Source organism: Castor canadensis, chromosome 7 (assembly GCF_047511655.1).
Source record: "Castor canadensis chromosome 7, mCasCan1.hap1v2, whole genome shotgun sequence".
Classification (NCBI taxonomy): domain Eukaryota; kingdom Metazoa; phylum Chordata; class Mammalia; order Rodentia; family Castoridae; genus Castor; species Castor canadensis.
The window spans coordinates 42,776,270-42,794,485 of NC_133392.1; the positions used below are offsets into that span (position 1 = coordinate 42,776,270).

Below are 18,216 nucleotides of genomic sequence, written 5' to 3' on the forward strand. Positions count from 1 at the left end.
TCTATAAATACTGGCTGTGTACTGAGTGCATCTGACTAAGTGCTGGAAGTGGAATGCCCAAAGGAGTAATACCGCCAAAGCTGAGTCCTACTGTGCTAGGATGGACTTTGGCATACACTCTGCAATTTTATAAGCATTTTTACAGTTTTCTTGTTAAAATTATAGTTTGCATTGCCAAACTTAATTATACAAACTTAATTTCATAGCAGACATGATGAGTGCGATCATGATGTGTGATACTTGGTACATGTTGACTTTGAGCCAAGCTGGGGGAGGGAGAAGTAAGGCTGCTACTTGTTTTGTTTCAGTATTATTATCTGAACTAGCTCTGCCAGTCTTCCTTCCTTCCTTCCTTCCTTCCTTCCTTCCTTCCTTCCTTCCTTCCTTCCTTCCTTCCTTCCTCCATCCATCACTCCCTTCCTAACTTTCTTTTCTGACAGGGTCTTACTATGTAGTCCAGGCTGGCCTCGAACTTGTGACCCAAGTACTGGGATTACAGGCATGTACCAGCATGCCTGGTGTTAGCTCTGCCAGTATAATACACTGTGAGTGGTAGCTTGTCTCCAGCTTCCTAAGGTTTTGTCAAATAACTGACCTCTCTCCTCTTTACCTCCTGCACCTGAAGTTTTCCTTGGTGACAATGATGCAGTTTCATTTTAGTAATCTCTTCCCCCAGCTTTGTGCACTGGTGCAGGAGAATATATCTGGATAATCACAGAAACAGAAGTGAGATGGCTGCCCTGTACACATTTTCCCCTGATATTTTTGCACGCACTTGCTGTTTCACACAACCCGTTGAGAGAAAAACGCATCCTTCAGCCTTGGCTCTTGAAGTGTGACAGTGGAGTGCTGTACTGACTTTCAAGATAACAGAGCTCTTCCCGAATCTCCATCTGTATCTCGGCTTTCAGTGCCTGCATGCTAAGCTAATTTCAGCATTTTCCCTGGAGAAGAGGGACAGAGATCTTTCTGGAGGTAGGCTGTGAGAAACGCTTGCTCTCTCAAGGCACTTCGTGTTCACAAGCGACTGTTTTTCCTGTGAGCAGCTGTTGAAGGTAAGCGTGCACTTTGATTTTGTTTGGAGGCTTGTTATGTCAATAATGTTATCTGTGAAGTGCAGCATTAGAGCTTTCTTTTATTCATGAAGACTTTAAAAATACATCATACCCACCCATCCCATCTTTGAACGTCAAGAGCAAGTTCAGGGCCAGCCCAGGATCAAGCCCTTCGGTGGAAGCTGTGCTTTTTTGCCACTGGCTGGGGAGATCATTATTCTGGGATGCACCTGGAATACCCGTCAGCATTTGAAAATGAGCCTTTGGATGTTCACAGCACATATTCAAATGATGTGCCTCCTTCATGTCATTGAGGTCTTCCTGAGATGGTGGCAGTGTACTTCAGTGACGCAGTTATTGACTGTATGCAGTTCAAGGATGCCAGAAGTGACATTTGAAGAAAACATTCTGCTTGTTGGCTTTTCAGACTTAAAATGAAGATCAGATTTTGGCCAAGTATGGAAATTGAAGAAAACTTTGGTAAATTCTTAAATATAGAAGTATATATATATTTTTTGAACTTACTTGGTTTTATTGGTAATGGGGTTGGCGTAGTAATGAAAACTTTTTTTTGGTGATAAAGCTAAAACAAGGTATAAATATATTTAAACTGTTGAGAATCAAAGTTCTCATTGTGGGAAGAGGAAAAGGAAGTTGTCAATATGTAATAGGAGGGTGAGGAAAGGCCCCATAATTCTACTATGAACTTATAATCTAAAATAATATGAACAATATACATACAGATAAACTTGTATTTCTATTTAAGTGCAGATACATTCTACATAGAAGTATATATTTTAAATTGGGCATGCTGGCACATGCTGTAATCCCAGCATGAGGGAGGCTCAGGTGGGAGGACTGTGGGTTTGAGGACTAGTCTGTACTACATGGTGAGACCCTGTCTCAAAAACAGAACAAAACAAAATAAAAGTAATTTTATTTTTGTAGTTTTAAAAAATAGTGTTTCTAATATGAGTATGAGCATATTCCCGTCTATAATTTGCCTTTAAAAAGTACAATTATCATTTATTTAAAAAATATAGTAAGTATATGTATACATAAAATTTAAGTAACTTTGTTTAATAGTGAAAGTGATACCAAAGTTTATTAGGAAATGAGTATACCTTCAATAGAGTGAAAGCGGTCATCTCTAGAGTGAGAATAAGAAAGAGAATGACCTTCAGTAACTTCAGTGTACAATTCAGTGGCATTAAACTCATTCATATTCTTGTGCAGCCATCACCACTGTCCATGTTCAGAACTTTTACATCATCCAACCTGAAACTGTACACATTAAACAACATTCCCAGTCTTCCTTCTCCCCTGGTAGCCCCTGTTCTCCTTTATGTGTGTATGAATTTGACTGTGTCCTCATATAAGTAAATTATACAGTATTGTCCTTTTGTGTAGAGCTTGTTTCACATAGCATAATGTTTTCAAGGTTAATAGGTATTGCAGCATGTGTTAGATTTCTTTCCTTTTTAAGACCAGATACTATTTCATTACATGTGTGTACTACACTTGTATCTAGATGCTGTGTTCTGCTTGTTCGTTTGTCCATCGATGGACAGTTGGGTTGCTTGTACCTTTTGGCGTTGTGAATAAGGCTGCTGTGAAGATGGGTATACAAACATCTGTCTGGCCAAACATCTTTCAGTAGGTTTTTTTTTTAAATAAGGTGCTTTTATAAGGAAAGGGTGTAATAGAATGAATATGGTGGAAATATTATTTACTCATTATGAAGATGGAAAAGTGAGGCCTGCTGAAACTTTTTCAGGAATCGGACGAGGGGTGATAAAAGAGCATGTTGGAGGGGGTGATTTCAACTATGATATATTGTAAGAACTTTGGTAAATGTCACAATGTACCCCCAGCACAATAATAATATGATAATTAAAAAAATCAATAAGGTGCTTCTAAAAATACGTGTCTTGTGACTGACCAGTTTTACCCAGTTTGGTCAAGGAAATTCCTACCTCGCAGACATCAAAACACCCACACACTTTCACCAGTGTTTAGTTGAAGGCATTAGTATTGCCAGAGGTCAAGAGAGCAGTTTCACAACACTTCAGGGCAGTCTCCCCAGCAAACTTGGCAGCAACCTTGAGTGAGGCCAGTCAGGGTTGTTGGAAAACAGCCTGGCGTTTTCCTATCTTTTGATTTGATAGCTCATGACTGTCAGTTCCTCCAAAGGGAAAATCTGGCAGTAGTGTGTGGTTTCTCAGCTTGGTCTGAGCTGGTTAAATTCTCATTAGAGAATACCCTTTCTGGGTATGCTGAAATGAATTAAGTGTTCTGTGCTTATCTATGAGCTTGGCTGGCTGTGATAGCTCTGGACTTTCTGTTGAGGAATGATAATCAGTTTGGGATGTGGCTGAGGTTCTGGGCTACAAGCTGTGTCTGCACAGCAAGCATTCTTGATTTTAATTTGTGTTCTTTCCCAAATCTGCCTAGTACAGGAGGTGCAATGGATAATGGAGAGCAGCATATCCACCTCCCCCACCAGCTCCTCAGGGGGTCCAGTAGCTTGGTGGTGGGCTGTTATCCCGCAGCAACCTGCTTATAGACACTTCCATGGAGATGTAGGAAACTGAGCTTGACTCCCTGTTTTGTGGGCATAGAAGTGAAGTGTCTTGTACTTTTATGGGCCTGGTAACTGGTTGTAAACAACACCATTCAAGTCTGTGTGTTTAGGCTGCACATGACTTATCTGAAGGAGGAGGCTCATCTCAAGTGCACTAACAACTTGTGGATTGTACTTACATTTTTTTTTTCATTTTTCTTTTATTATTCATATGTGTATACAAGGCTTGGTTCATTTCTCCCCCCTGCCCCCACCCCCTCCCTTACCACCCCCTCCCCCCCCACCGTCAATACCCAGCAGAAACTATTTTGTCCTTATTTCTAATTTTGTTGTAGAGAGAGTATAAGCAATAATAGGAAGGAACAAGGGTTTTTGCTGGTTGAGATAAGGATAGCTATACAGGGCATTGACTCACATTGATTTCCTGTGAGTGTGTGTTACCTTCTAGGTTAATTCTTTTTGATCTAACCTTTTCTCTAGTACCTGTTCCCCTTTTCCTATTGGCCTCAGTTGCTTTAAGGTATCTGCTTTAGTTTCTGTGAGTTAAGGGCAACAAATGCTAGCTAGTTTTTTAGGTGTCTTACCATTAAAGGTCTATTTTCCTGCTGGGGATTGAACTCCTTTTCTGTGGAGTAGATTTTTAAAAGTCCTTAATTTAAATATGTGGCCTCTAGAGAAAAATAACATACATATTTAATATGCAGGCATATAATTTATACATTTAGTTGTTTCTTTTTGGCAATCAGTGGAATATCTTATTTAAAAGGATAATCATAATACTGTCTGAAGACATTGTTTGTTTCAGCATGAAGATGTAATCAGAGAAATTCATCTCTGGGACGAAAGATAATGGGGCCCTTACCATTACAGGTTTGGGTGTAGCGAGTTCACCTGGCACTGTGTCAGATGTCCAGGCCAACCATTGGCTGTGTATGGCTGAAGTCTGTTTTATGTTAGGCATTTGGTGGCTGACTAGAAGTGTGATTTCAGAGGTGGAAAATCTGCTGTGTTTTGGGACTTAACTCAGTCATAGCTGTGGGTCTGCTTGGACTGTGGGGGGTGACAGTGTGCATCCTGTGGACAGATCCAGAGTAACCTGAGATTTTACTGCTGCTAGCTGCATAAGGGGGCAGGAGGCCACTCTTGAGTTTATGAGTGAAAGAGAAGTATGAGCAAATGCCTTGAGAGCGTCTCTACATACAGGGTCTCTCTCTTCCATCTTCTCCCGAGGCTCTTTTTATCTGAGTCTTCCCTGACCACTCCACTGAGATTGCCACTTCATATTACTTATTCATTTTTTTTCTGGTGCTGGGGATTGAACCCAGGTCCTTATGCATGCTAGGCAAGTGGCCTGCCACTGAGCCTTGTTTCCGGCCTTGACGTTACTTCTGGTCTTAGTGCACTAAGTGCTTCATCTTTCTCCTTCTTGATTGTCCTGGAACCCTCCTCTTTCATTTCCTTCTCCCCTTGGGCTTTGAGGCTCTGCATTTCTGGTTCTCTTGTCTTTCTATAGTCCTTAGTAGGCCCCATCTTCAACATCTTGCCTGAGTTGCATGTGTAAATGTGCCAAGGTTCAGCCCTTAGCCCTGGTACGTGCAGGCTGAGGCCTGGTATATGGTGGGATGGACAGGCTGATGTGGGGAGAACAGTGCCCTTTCTTTTGGGGAGGGTGCCGAGAGTATGAGGGTCCCACAGTAGAGGGCTCTGATTACGAGGTTTCAACTAAAAAATTTGCTTACTGCCTGGGTGGTATGGTCAGAGCAGTGGAGGCTCCTAAAACTGAACCATGGAGGAGGAAGTGAGGGAAAAGCATAAAGCTTTTTGTTTTGCACCAAGGCTTCTATCTTGGAAATAAATTCTAGAGGTCACAAATATTGATGTGTAGATTAAATCTGATTTTTCTCAACTTTATTATCTGTATTTTATTTCCAGAACAGTTCATGTAACTCATACTGGTTATTATCAGGGCTTCTCTTCCCGAGGTAAAAATGTATTAGAGTTAGTTAAGATTTTCTTCTATCATTTACCATTCCAGAGGGTGTGGAGGTAGAAATGAGGACAGTATGGCCTGAGAGCCTCTTTTTATTGTTCAGTTGAATTCATTTGTTTGAACTTGTCCATTTCCATTTTTTCTCTTGATTGCTTTTTTAGCTGTGGAGCATGATGTTAAAAAAAAAAACAGATTACCATAAAATTTTCTCTATTCAGAACCTTTGGAAATGAGTTAGCCTGGCAAGCCAGTTTTTTTCCTCAGAGAATAGAGGCTTTCCGTTTATTTATTTTGTCATTAAAAACTTTTCATCATTAAAATATTTTAAATGTTCAGAAAAATAGGAAGACTAATGCATTGAACACATACATATGTATCTAACACCAAGTTTCATCAAATACTAGCATTTAGATTAACATTTTATATACACGCATGTATGTTTATAAAGTATATATATGTATGTTTGTGTGTGTACAGAGACCGTGCCATCTGGTTGCTGCTCTCTTATGGCTTAGGAGTGTGCCTGGTGAGTGGCAACCTCCAAATAAGCACTATGAATCTGCTTCAGCAGCCTTCTCCTCCCTTCCCCAGATGTAACAGCAACTCAGACAGCTATTGAGCAGGGAGCAGTATCACACTAGGTTCTGCCGGTGGTACAAATGACACTTAATAAGGACTGCTCTCAAGGATTTCTAGTGCCATGATAAAGGTAGGACATGTGACTTCAGAAATGGCTCCTATAGAAACCAGAACATTCTCCTTGCTTCTGTAGAACCACAAAGAGGCTGGTTATCTGCAGTAGTCATTGGAATGACACTTAAAGAGCAGGGATGCGGCAGGGCTTTCCAGACTGACAAGACAGTTGGCGTAGTGGGCGTGGTGTGTGTATAGATTGAAAGTAGTGCTTAAGGGTTGGCTGCACTCTGTTCTGAGAGGGGAGTGTCAACAGAATACAGTGACTAGAGAATAGGGCTGTTGAGCCTATAGGCTGAAAATTAATGGCACAGAATAACATGCTATGTGAAAAACTCACATTCTGGAAGCAGACTGTGATTATTGTGATACAGTAAGAAATTCCTATTTAGTCTCTGCCCCTGTTTTCCTGGTACACAGCTCCTAAAACTTTTGGACTCTCCAGTGCAGAGTACCCGTTCTATCCTAATTTGGTGACTAGTGGCAGGGGGGCTCCTGGATAGTTTCAGGGTGGTTGCTGGTCACCAGAAATATCAAGGCAGGATTAGCGCACTAGGATTTCCAGCCCCCTACCTCTCAGTCTCTACAGAGAAGAGAAGGACTGAAGGTTGAGGTGATCGCAAATGGTCAGTGATTTAATCAGCCATGCTAATGTATTGAAGTGTCCATAAGCCTCCAAAGGACAGGGCTTGGCGAGTTTCTAGATGGCTGAACACGGAGGGGGTGCCTGGAAGGTGGAGTTCCCAGAGAGGACACGGAAGCTCCAGATCCTATCCTCATCACATATCCGGTTCATGACTCCCAGCTATTTACCTGTAGCCTTTGTCCTTTGTGATAAGCCAATAAATATGCGTTTCTCTGAGTGCTGTGAGCCATCCTAGCAAATTAGTAGGACCTGAGGAGAGGGTCCTGGCAACCCCTGATTTATAGCTGCTGGTCAGAAGCACAGGTAAAGCAATTTGGGACTTGTGACTGGCATTGGAAGTCGGGGGAGTCTTGTGGGACCAACCCCTTATGCTCTCAGATCTGAAACTATCTCCAGTAGGTGTAGTGTTAATTGAATTAGAGGGCACCCTGCTGGTGTCTGCTGGAGAACTGCTGTCTGTACAGAAGAATTGTATAGAATGGTGTATGACACTAGAAAAATATCTTTGTTGTTTTTCTATCTCTATACAGACTACTGTGGATTAAAGTTTAGTTTTCTCCTTTTCTGGCTTTGTGACCAAGGATAAGCCACTCTGGACACTGAGATCCATTTCTTGGGGGAGTGCAGCTCACATTCATGGCAGAGAGGTTAAGCATGGATTTGAGCTCTTATGTAAGTATTCCGTTTGTCTTAAGAGGTCCTTTTGCCTATGAAAATGTGAAATAGGCAGCTAAAAGATGAGCACCTACGGACTTTTTGATTGGCCATATATGTACAAAGTGACTTTGTGGAAATGAGGTCACATACAAAGTGACCTAAGTACAAAGCAAACTTATCTTTCCACCAACTCTATTCCTTCCAATATCTCGTGAAAGCCTACCGTCCTCTCATTCATGAGGATAGAACATCCCCAATTCCTCTTACCCCTTAATCCTTCCAGTCCCCGAAGTGAGTTTATTTCACCCCTTTATTATCTCTTGTGTTCTGTCATGTTCTCAAGCCCTCCATACTTCCTGCCTAGATTTCTACGGTAGCTGCTGCCTGCTGCCATCTCTTCATTCCTTTCTTCCAGTGGACGTCTTTCTAAGCTGTGAGGGTGATCATGGAAGTCCCCACTTAAAAGGTGTCTGCTTCCCATGGCCCATGGGAGAAAGCCTGAGTGTCTTAGTTGGACACACAGGTCTCTCTCCTCCATTGTCCCTTTATGCCCCCTTAGCTGTCCTTCTTTCCCTGCACTTTCTTGTTGCCTGCGTTCTGTCCGCTCAGGCCGCCTTTCCCCTGCTTCCCATGTAGCTTATTCTCTTTTCTGAGACTCGGCTCTTTGCTCTTTCTGCTATTTCAGCTGACTGGCTGCTTAGCATTTCCAGAGCTTGAGGACATGGCCTGTTTTGTTAAAACATTTCCTTAGTGCCACCATGATGTTGGACACATAGAAGGCTCTCAAAAAGATGAGTAGAATATGGATGGGTAAGAAATGACTTTTAAATCTCCCTGCAGCCAGGGCTGAAGGTGGCTTACAGAGGCCTCCCTCATCGCCTTTCTATCTCTCAGTCCTAGCACCTGTTCTGTAGCCCAGCTGTAATGGGGACAGGCTTATAGTTGACGTGAAAGAGGCAGTTGGCATGTGACTGCCCTGTGTTCAAAGTGTATTTGCTGTGTTCAAAGTGTATTTGGTGCCCCCTCCCCCATGCAGAAGAGCAGCGACACCTTACTTTAGTGCTCTCCTTGAGTGCATCTGCAGACGTGACCTCACCTTGCTTGTGTTGCCATCTACCCTGAGTGCTAGATGGAGGGTGAGATTGTCTCTATTTTATAGATGCAAAAAAGGAGATAAAAAGTAAAAAAAGTTGCCCTAAAAAGTTAGTGAGTTGTTAGTGGTGGAAGAGACCAGGCTTACACTTGAGCCTCCTGCTTTTTCTCCTTTTCCATAATCAGCAGAACCAGGTTACATCAAAGCTTTGTACGCACATTCTGCCATCCAAAAGGAAAACTGGTAAATATAGTTGTAATGGAAGTTTTCTGTGTGGATTTGCTTCTGAGTATTCCTTGAAGCTGTTACTTTCCCTAATCCCCATTCTGCTCTGGTTAAGTGGTATGTCTTGCAGAGCATATTCAGTTGGCCGGAATAGCCAAAACCATCAAACAGTGTTCTAAGGCCCACCCTGGAGAGAGATGAAGGATTTATCACATTTCACTTGGTTGGCTTGGGACTATTACTAACCTCAAGCTGTTTTCCTGCCTCACAAACTACTAAAATGACAAGAAGAAAAATCTTAGCACTTCTTAAATTATATACTTTCCATTCTGTTAACTCCTTTAAAAATGAAATGGTTTCTTCTAGTCTAGAATTTTGGAGTCGTGCCTAAACTTACATAGGACAAGAAAATAGCTCACCAGGGCTTAACAATAGATAGTATTCTTAGTTTCCAGGAATTTCTGAATTTTGAAAATTGCAGCTTTTGAAAGTGGCTGTTGTAGGGAAATTATTTCTACCTTGTTTTTATTAAACCCTGTGCTCCTAATAGCAAAGATGAAAACAGAGTGTGATCGAAAATGCAAGGGTAAAATCAATCAGGATACAACCAAGATATTCAGATAGGATGCATGATTTGAGTTTTAGATGGTAGCCTCTTTGTTCCTTTTTTTTTGCAGACATTCTGTTGATTTCTTGAAAATCTGAAAAGTTTTGTTGTTTCATCAATCTGTATCCTTCTTGACTCTTTCAGCATTCCATCCTTGCGCTATTCCACCTCTCTACCTGCACACCCCCCAAGCCTCTATTGGTTTCCATTCTTCTCTGCTATTGGCTACTTTCACCACCATCTCATCATCTCATCATCACATCGATGCTTTTCACTTTATTTTGTCTTTGTATGGCATTTGTACAGATGTATTTTACTTTTTCCATAATGGGAATTTGTACTTATTTGTCCTGCTGTCTTCCTGGAATCAATAACTTAAAACCAGGTTTACGCTGGAATATTTGTAGCAGAAAAGGGCCTTCAAGGTCATTTGCTTTGTTGCCTCATTTTGTAGATGACCTAAGGCTATTTTCTTGTCTTATGTAAGTTCATTTGGTGGACTTTATGTAGAAACTAAGGTTCTTAACCCCTTAGTAGCTCTCAGAGTCTCTACTGACTTGACTCTTGAGGGTATTCTGTCTTTTGCTAGGGAACTTCAGAATTATTTGGCTACCAATTTTCACTCCTTCCTCACAGGTGTCAGATATCCAGTTCTATCATTTATCAAGACCTAACAATCTTTTTTATTTTTTTTGAGCCAGGGTGTCTCTGTGTAACCCAGGCTTGCTTTGAACTCTTGATCCTTATGCTTTAGCCTCATGGGGATTACAGGCTGGCTACCTGCCACCAGTTTCTTTCTGATTTTTTTTTTTTGAGTCAAGGTCTCTGTGTGGCCCATCCTGACCTGGAACTTGATATTTAGACCAAGCTGGCTTCAAACTCACGATTTTCCTGCCTCAGCCTCTTGAGTGCTGGGATTACAGGTGTGTGCCTGGCTTGTTCTGATTTTGAAATGCTGTTTTTCTTTTTTTTTAGTAATTAAGGCTTACCAACAGTAAAGTTCACTTTTGGAGGGTTCTATCTTGGGTGACAAAAATACCAAAACTGGGTTACTTAAGTAACAAATAATTATTTCTTATAGTTCTGTAGGCTAGAAGTCTGGGATCAGAACGTCAGCCAGCATAGTTGGACTGTAGTGAGAGCTTCTGTCCTGGCTCATGGGCTGATGCCTTCTCACTGTCTCCTTACATGGTAGAGAGACTGTCTGTCTCCTCTCCTGTCTTATAAGGGCCCTGATCTCATCATGACCTAATGACCTCCTAAAGGCCCCATCTCCAAATAACACTATTTAGGGGATTAGGGTTTCAATCCACAAGTTTTAGAGGGACACAGATAAGCTCTGTGAATTTCAGTGCATGCATTTATGCACGTAACCACCACCTCAAACAGCACACAGAACAGTTCCATCACCTTTCAGATTTCCAAGGGCTGCAACATGTTTTCTGTTTTTATGGTGGAGAAATAAAAACTCTGTGTTCAAAAGATACTTGAGCTCCTAATGTGAACTACAAGTCAGTTATTAACATCTTTTTTTTGGCAGTGATAGGGTTTGAACTTGGGCCTTGCACTTGCTAGGCAGCTTCTCTACCACTTGAGATACTTCCCCAACCCTGATCAGTTGTTCTATCTATATATTAGTTCTGTGACTTTGGGAAAGTTACTTAATTTCTGAAAGTCATTTTTCTGTATCTTTTAAACAGAGATCTGTATGACAGTACATCTTTTCTGAGGGCTGAGTGAGGGAGGGGTTTTAAGAAGAATGTAGGAAATACGCTGAGCAGAGTGCCTGGCTCATGGTACATGCTGAGAAAATGGTAGCTGCGCCGCTTCTGGTCTTTCTACAGACCTCATATGGTTCCAGTGTGGTTTTTGCCCCTTACAGTTACCCACCTCTGGAAAATTGTCCCTTTGTGTGTTTTTGCTTCCCTCTGGAAGCAAGTATCAGAACAGACACATAGTTTAGCCCTTCCCTTTTGGTGTGTTGCTCAGTAATGGCTTGTGTCAGTTGGTCAGGAGACATGGGCTTGAACCAGTTTTGCTGTAGTTGCTGCCCCCTCACTCTTCCTGTAAATGAAGAAAGAATCAGTTACCATGGAGATTCCCATTGCTGACCTGGGTGCTCTATTGCCAACTCACATTTCATACATGAAGCAACCTAGTCTTAGATCTTATAGTGATGAGGAACCCCAGCTCTTATAACAATGGTATATGTAGTGTTGCTGGAATTCTTTTAACTTGTCATTTAATCAAGTGTCTTTCTTAATTGGCCAGGTAATTTGGGATGATTTCTAGGAAACTGGAACTACTTTGAAGAAGTGCCGTTGTTTGAAATGAGTGCTTAAGATTTTCTAAAGCCAGTAACAGAAAAGTTAAAATGAGCCAAATGTTTCACTTTGAGTCAATTCCAGCTTCAGCGTTTGTATAAAAATGTCTAACTTTTACTAATATCATAAAGGGTTGCTCTAGTTGGCAAGGTTTCTGTTTAGGGTGGGATAGAACTAGGGAGTCAAAATATTAGTAAAAAATCATGATACAAGTATGACCTTTTTGAATGATCAGCTCAGTCTGAAGTATGTGAAGCTTTGGAAATGGAAATGATAATATATTTTAAATCAGCTCCCTGTTTGGTAGTTAGATCATGCTTTCACTTAATCTTTCCATTGTTAAGCAGATATCTGATGGTATATTTTATCTGTTGGTCTCTTTAGTCCTCCAACGGCTCTTTGAAATAAGATCTACCCATTTAACAGATGGAAACACTGCGCTATAGAGGCCATTTGACTTGCCCTGTATAAGCTTGGGTCTGACTGAGTCCTGTGTGCTTATCACACACACTCCATCTTGGTGTGCTTGTGATGGAGGCATGCGTCTGCTGACACTCTTCACCAAGAAGGCAGGTGCATCCTCTCCAAAACAGCATCTACTTCCTTCCTGGGGCTTCCTGTCTAAGGTCATCACTTGCCCACCACAGGCTGTGTTGTCCCATTGGAGTCTCCCACTGTGGAGAGAAGATGAATTTTAAAGTTAGACACTCAGGTAGTATCTTCATTTAATTTTACTGCCTTTGTGATTATAGAAGTTTCCTAACTGCTCAGAGTCCAAGTTTCTTCCCTATAAAATGGGAATATAATACATTCCTAGTAGAGCTGTGGGGGGAATTAGAAATTCTGTAGCAGAGCACTTAGCAAGGGTTCAGACATTGTGGATGCTCAGTGATTGGCAGCTGCTTTGTTGACAGCTTAATAGGGCCTTCTCACTTCTTCTTGGGGGACTGAGAAGCTACCCACAGTAATGGTTAGGAAAGTGGTCTCTGTAATAATTTCCGGGTTCAACTTCTGGCTCTGTACTTAACTGCTGTGTGACTATACACTGCTCCATTGCTTCCTCTGCCTCAGTGTCCTCCATCTGCAAAATGGGTATAATTGCAATAGTTCCTACCTCATAGAGATAAATGAGTTTAAAGAGACAAATAAGAATTGCTAAGAAGTTGAGTTAAAATGACTTCACTGGGTAACATTTTGGTGCCATTCTTTCTTTCTATGACATTCTTTCAAGCCTCCTTGAAATTTACAGCAGTTTTTCTTTCCTTCCTGCCCAAGTTGAAAGAATGTCTTATTATTTATTTATTTATTTTTTGGAGTGGGAATGAGGTTTGAACTCACAGGGCTTCACATTTGCATAGAAGATGCTGTACCACTTCGCTTTGGTTATTTGGAGATGGAGTCTTGAGAGCTGTTTGCCTGGGCTGGCCTCCAGTCATGATCCTCCCAATCTCAGGCACCCAAGTAGCTAGGATTTCAGGCATGAACCACCAGTACCCAGCTCTCATTATTTTTATGCCAGTAGAAATATTGCTATCACATGTTTGCTAGAAATACAAATTAAATGGTCACAAATTACTATTTCTACCCAAGAATTTAGATTAGTTAAGCCCAGTTGGATATTTAGTTAAATCTACAAGGGATATATTTTTATACAGAAAATACTTAAAATTTTTTTCATAGTATTGCTACAAACAAAATCAGTTATAGTAAAGAACAATTTCATTTATAGGTGAAAGTTTTAAAAACATAACCTGCTTTCTGTTAAAAACAAACTCACCACTATTTCGTGAAGATGATTTACTCCCCTCCTTTAATCTCAAATTTGGCCAGTTGCCTGCAAGTTCATTTTCTCCCCCTTTACGATGAAAGCAGTAAGTTGGGACCACAATATTCAAGGAAAATACCCTCTGAACTTGCGGTGGTCTAGAAGCCAAATCTGACTTCAACCCATGGGCAGTGTGTGTGCTGGCTGGGCCTGCAGCATTATTCTGAAGTCTGTGCTGATGTCCTGTGACTAATATGTTCCAGCTGTCTGGGTCATTGCTTTGGAGTACTATTTATTTGCAGTAGTGATGCTGCAAAGAGGAAAAGCTTTCCCTTTTGTTGGTTGAAAGCGTTCCTTGTAATTAGCAAAACAAGCATGCCTCTTATTTGGAGAGAGACTGGAAAGGCAGCTATAGAGTCAATTGTACACAACCACTTTGGAAAACAATTTGGCATCACTTGGAGGAGTTGAACATGTGCAGTCCCAAGTCCAGCTCTCCTCTCCTAGGTATATACCCTGTGGAAACTTGCCCATGTGCACATAGGGGACAAGCACTAGAGGATAAATGGCAGCATTATTCTAAAGAGCAAAAAATCCACACAACCCCAGAGAAGCCTCAGCAGTAGAATGGGGATAGAAATTGTGGGTACAAGGAGAGGTCACACAAGGAGAGTAAGCCACAGCTATGTGAGTCAACAGGGCTGACTCTCAGGATCAGCAACTGTAGGGAAGAGGCCAGTCTTGGAAGAACACATACAGTGTGGTCTCATTAATATTGGGCTTGAATTAGGCAAAGCATAACAGTTTGTTGAGAATCCATATGTGGTTAAGACCAGAAAGAGGAACAAAGGGATGGTTGACTTGTGGTAAGTCTTGGTGGTTGGGGTGGTAGAGATGAATGAGTAAGGGTGTCATCTGAAAGGACACACACAGGACTTCCCAAAATAAAAATAAACCCACATCAAACACCAACCAATTTCGCCTTTAAAATGTTTTCTTTGTGAACTATATTTAAAAGAGCACAGCTGTGTTAGCCAGGCTCCAAGATGGCCCCAGTGACACCTGCCTCCCAGTGTCAAGGGCTTGCCTCATCAGTCTCCTTCCACACTGACTGGGACGACACATGGAAACACTACTGTATTGGGAGAGACTGGGATTGATTTACTTATTCTTTAAGCTGACGTTATGTTATTATATTAGTTATCATTATATAACAGATTATCTCAAGATTTTCAAATTAATAATAAACATGATCTCACATAGTTTCTCTATGTGGGTCAGGGATTTGGGAGCAGTTTGGTTCTGAGTTGGAGTTCTTTGTGAGGCTGCAGCAGTATTGACAGGACTCAAGGACCTGTTTCCAGGATGGCTTACAGGTCCTCACTGGTTATGGGGAAGAGGCCCCACTTCTTCATCATGCGTGCCTTTCTGTAGAGCTCCTTGACTATCTTCATGTCACCATAGCCAGCTTCCTAACCAAGACAGAATGAAGATCTAAGCTGCAAAGCCTCTTGACCTAGCCATTTGTCCAATACAGTAGTGTTTCCATGTGTCGTCCCAGTCAGTGTGGAAGGAGACTGATGAGGCAAGCCCTTGACACTGGGAGGCAGGTGTCACTGGGGCCATCTTGGAGCCTGGCTAACACAGCCGTGCTCTTTTAAATATAGTTCACAATGAAAACATTCTAGAGGTGAAATTGGTAAGTTCAGTTTTCTATAGTAATGATATAGTCACCCATTTAAGTGAAAATGACTGCAATTACTGACTGTGTTACCAATCAGTATGGGGCAGAAGGAATGTCAAGGACGTAAATGGAACTGGGTACCTGAGTGGCATGAGTCTACCTGTGCCTGCAGCAGGGCAGTGAGTGGGAGGGACTCATTGATACTTGTTTGTATCAGGATGTGCAGAGGTGGGCTTCTGTGTGCCTAGATGTATCCTATCTGCCCCTACATCTGGCACAAATTCGAGACTCCTGATTTGAAAGGGAATTCTCCAGAACAAGGGCTACTGTGATATTAAAATCCCTTCTAACCTCCCGCTTTCTCCCAAGTCCATGGTTAATGAGAATGGAGAATCCATTCTTCTGTTTCCACCTCCATGTCTCAGAGGGAAGTTGGAAATGACCTAGTCAAGTTAGGACAGATGCTTTAGCTTAAAGATTCATGCAGTGATCGCATTCTATTCCTAATGTATATTTGTCTTAATATTAACAACTTTAAAATTATTAATTCATTTGCTTAACCTTCCTTCACCAAAGTCTTTGAGTGAAATGCATGTTTCTGGAAGTACATCATGCATTTTTACTCTAGCTTTGTATAGCAGTGGGCTTGGTGACTATTCCTGGGGGGTCCCAATTGCCCCAGTTTGTTTTCTTTGTGGACACTAACTTCCCTGGAACAGGTGTTCCAAACTTCAGGTGAGGAAGCCACTTGGAGAGAGTCTCTCACTTTTTAATCAAGCTATCAAGTGGAGAAGACAGGACTGGAAGCTGAGTGTAAGGGTTTGGCTTTCCTGACGCTTTTGGCTGCTGGTGCTTGTACATGTCAAGCATTGAGACCTCTAAACCTGTATGTGTGAAGTTTGTTGTTAGCTGAAGAAGGGTCCCTTTTGACCACCATTCCGAGATACTGCATTCTTCCCTCGAGGGTTTTATTTATTTACATTTTGGCGGTAAGGGGTTTGAACTCAGGGCCTCACGCTTCCTAGGCAGGTACTCTACCACTTGAGCCACTTCACCAGCCCTCCCCTATTTTGGTGCTGCTTTCACCTGTATTTGTGGAGCTATGTATGTGCCAATGTGTGGCATTGTATTTTGCATTTTATAAAAGTAAAGTCCTCAACAGCAAATAGCCTTTGGTTATGGCAAAGATAAAAATCACCAGGGGTACAAAGTAATGCTTGCTTTTTACTTCAGTTAGCCAACAGTTCTCTTTTGAGAAAGAATTGAGAAAAATGAAGTATATATATAAAATGCCAAAAATACATTAAGGGTTATTGTGTCTACAATGTAAGTATAATTACTAGTAGTGATTATAGTAATTGGTAATAATTACAGTATTAATGGTACTATTAAGAACAATTATGCATGTATACGCTGAGGGAACAAACTGTAATACCTACCCTCATCCCTCATGTGAATGGGTTGTTTGGCTGTTTGGCTCTGGGGTTGGTTTTTAGGAGAGCATCACTGTGGGGTGGGGGTGCACATCCTATGTAGTGAGCCTGGGGTCAGAAGCTTTGAGTAGGAGTTTGCTTTCTGTTTGAATATACTTGTCATATATTATCTTTAAACTTAGATGCCTTCTCTGTAAGTTCTCTTACTTCACAGCACTGTGGGGAGGGTCAGATGTGCTGGATGAAGCCAAAGTGAAAGGTATAGTGGCAGTAGGAAAATGCTTTCAGACGGTGATGCCACCTTGCTGTGTGGCATGTAGTCGAGTGTACTGTAGACTGTATCTGAGTACCTTTGCCTGAAAGGGTTGAGGAGACTTGGCAATCTCAGTGTGGTTTTAGGAGTGCATGTGGATGCCTTATGGTCTCAGAAATCCAAGGTCAGGAAGCAAAGGTCTGAGCGTTTGAGTGATATATGGGTCTGTCACTACCCTGAAATTACTGTCAATGAAGTAAAACACATTGAGGCAAACTTTGAGCTCCAAGATGAAGACCTGATTCACAGAAGACCTGGAGTGTGGCATGGTGACTGTAGTCAGTAACAATGTACTGTGGACTCGAAATTTGCTAAGAAAGTGTATCTCAAGTTCTCAAGTGTTCTCACCACAGACAACAAGGTAATTTATGAGCAGTGGATATGTTAATTAGCTTGATTGTAGTAACCATTTCTCAACATATACATATATCAAAGGATCGCATTGCACACCCAAATGCATGCAGTTTTTGACCCTTATACCTCAATAAAGCTGGGAAAAAGAAAAAAAAAAAAAAAAAAAGCTTACTGAGGGCTTTCTTTGTTCCAGAAGTTCCTAGAGTGAGTGGGGCTGACGGCTGTTTCCCACATAGAATATATGACATTTTTTCTCTTTTTCACTTTTCTTTGTGCTTTTTTTTTTTTAAAGTTATAGTAGCATTTTAACCTAGGGACCTGCCATATATTAAGTACATTTTATCAACTAAAATGTCATTAACTTAATAATTGCTGATGACATGTTGTTTACATCTTGCAGATGGAGGCAGCATGAACCATCCTTGAGTGTGCCTTTGAACATATTTAATCACTGGGTTTTGATCAGGGGAAGGACGACGGCCATCAACTGGAAAGGTGAGTTAAGACTTCTATGCTGCCTTTACAATCAATTATTTTTTCAAACCTACCAAAAACTTAAAAGAACGTGCAGTGAGTTCCTATGTATCCACTACCTAGATTTAACACTTGTAAGCATTTTGTCACATTTTCTGTGTTTGTACATTTTGTTTTGCTGAAACATTTGAAAATGAGTTACAGACATCATGGCTTTTTTTCCCCTAAATTTGTGGAGCTACAGCTCCTAAAAGTAATGACATTTTTCCCTCGAGAGACAGTTTGGAACATTCGTAAGCTATGTGACACAGAATCATTT

At 41.3% G+C, this 18,216-nt stretch overlaps 1 protein-coding gene across 16 annotated transcripts in view; it reads left to right on the forward strand.

Moving 5' to 3' along the window:
- Sgms1 (sphingomyelin synthase 1) overlaps positions 1 to 18,216 on the forward strand; it is a 292,465-nt gene that overhangs the window by 17,715 nt on the left and 256,534 nt on the right. For 6 of the 16 annotated variants that reach the window (XM_074078850.1, XM_074078853.1, XM_074078852.1 and 3 more), the window contains exons 1-3: positions 6,221 to 6,338; positions 7,499 to 7,640; positions 17,824 to 17,918. The gene's annotated coding sequence lies outside the window, so the exon portion shown is untranslated. Of the gene's footprint in view, positions 1 to 1,071; positions 1,536 to 2,586; positions 2,712 to 6,116; positions 6,339 to 7,498; positions 7,641 to 17,823; positions 17,919 to 18,216 lie in introns of those variants that run through there. The other 10 variants (XM_074078860.1, XM_074078858.1, XM_074078859.1 and 7 more) reach the window with 6 other exon arrangements.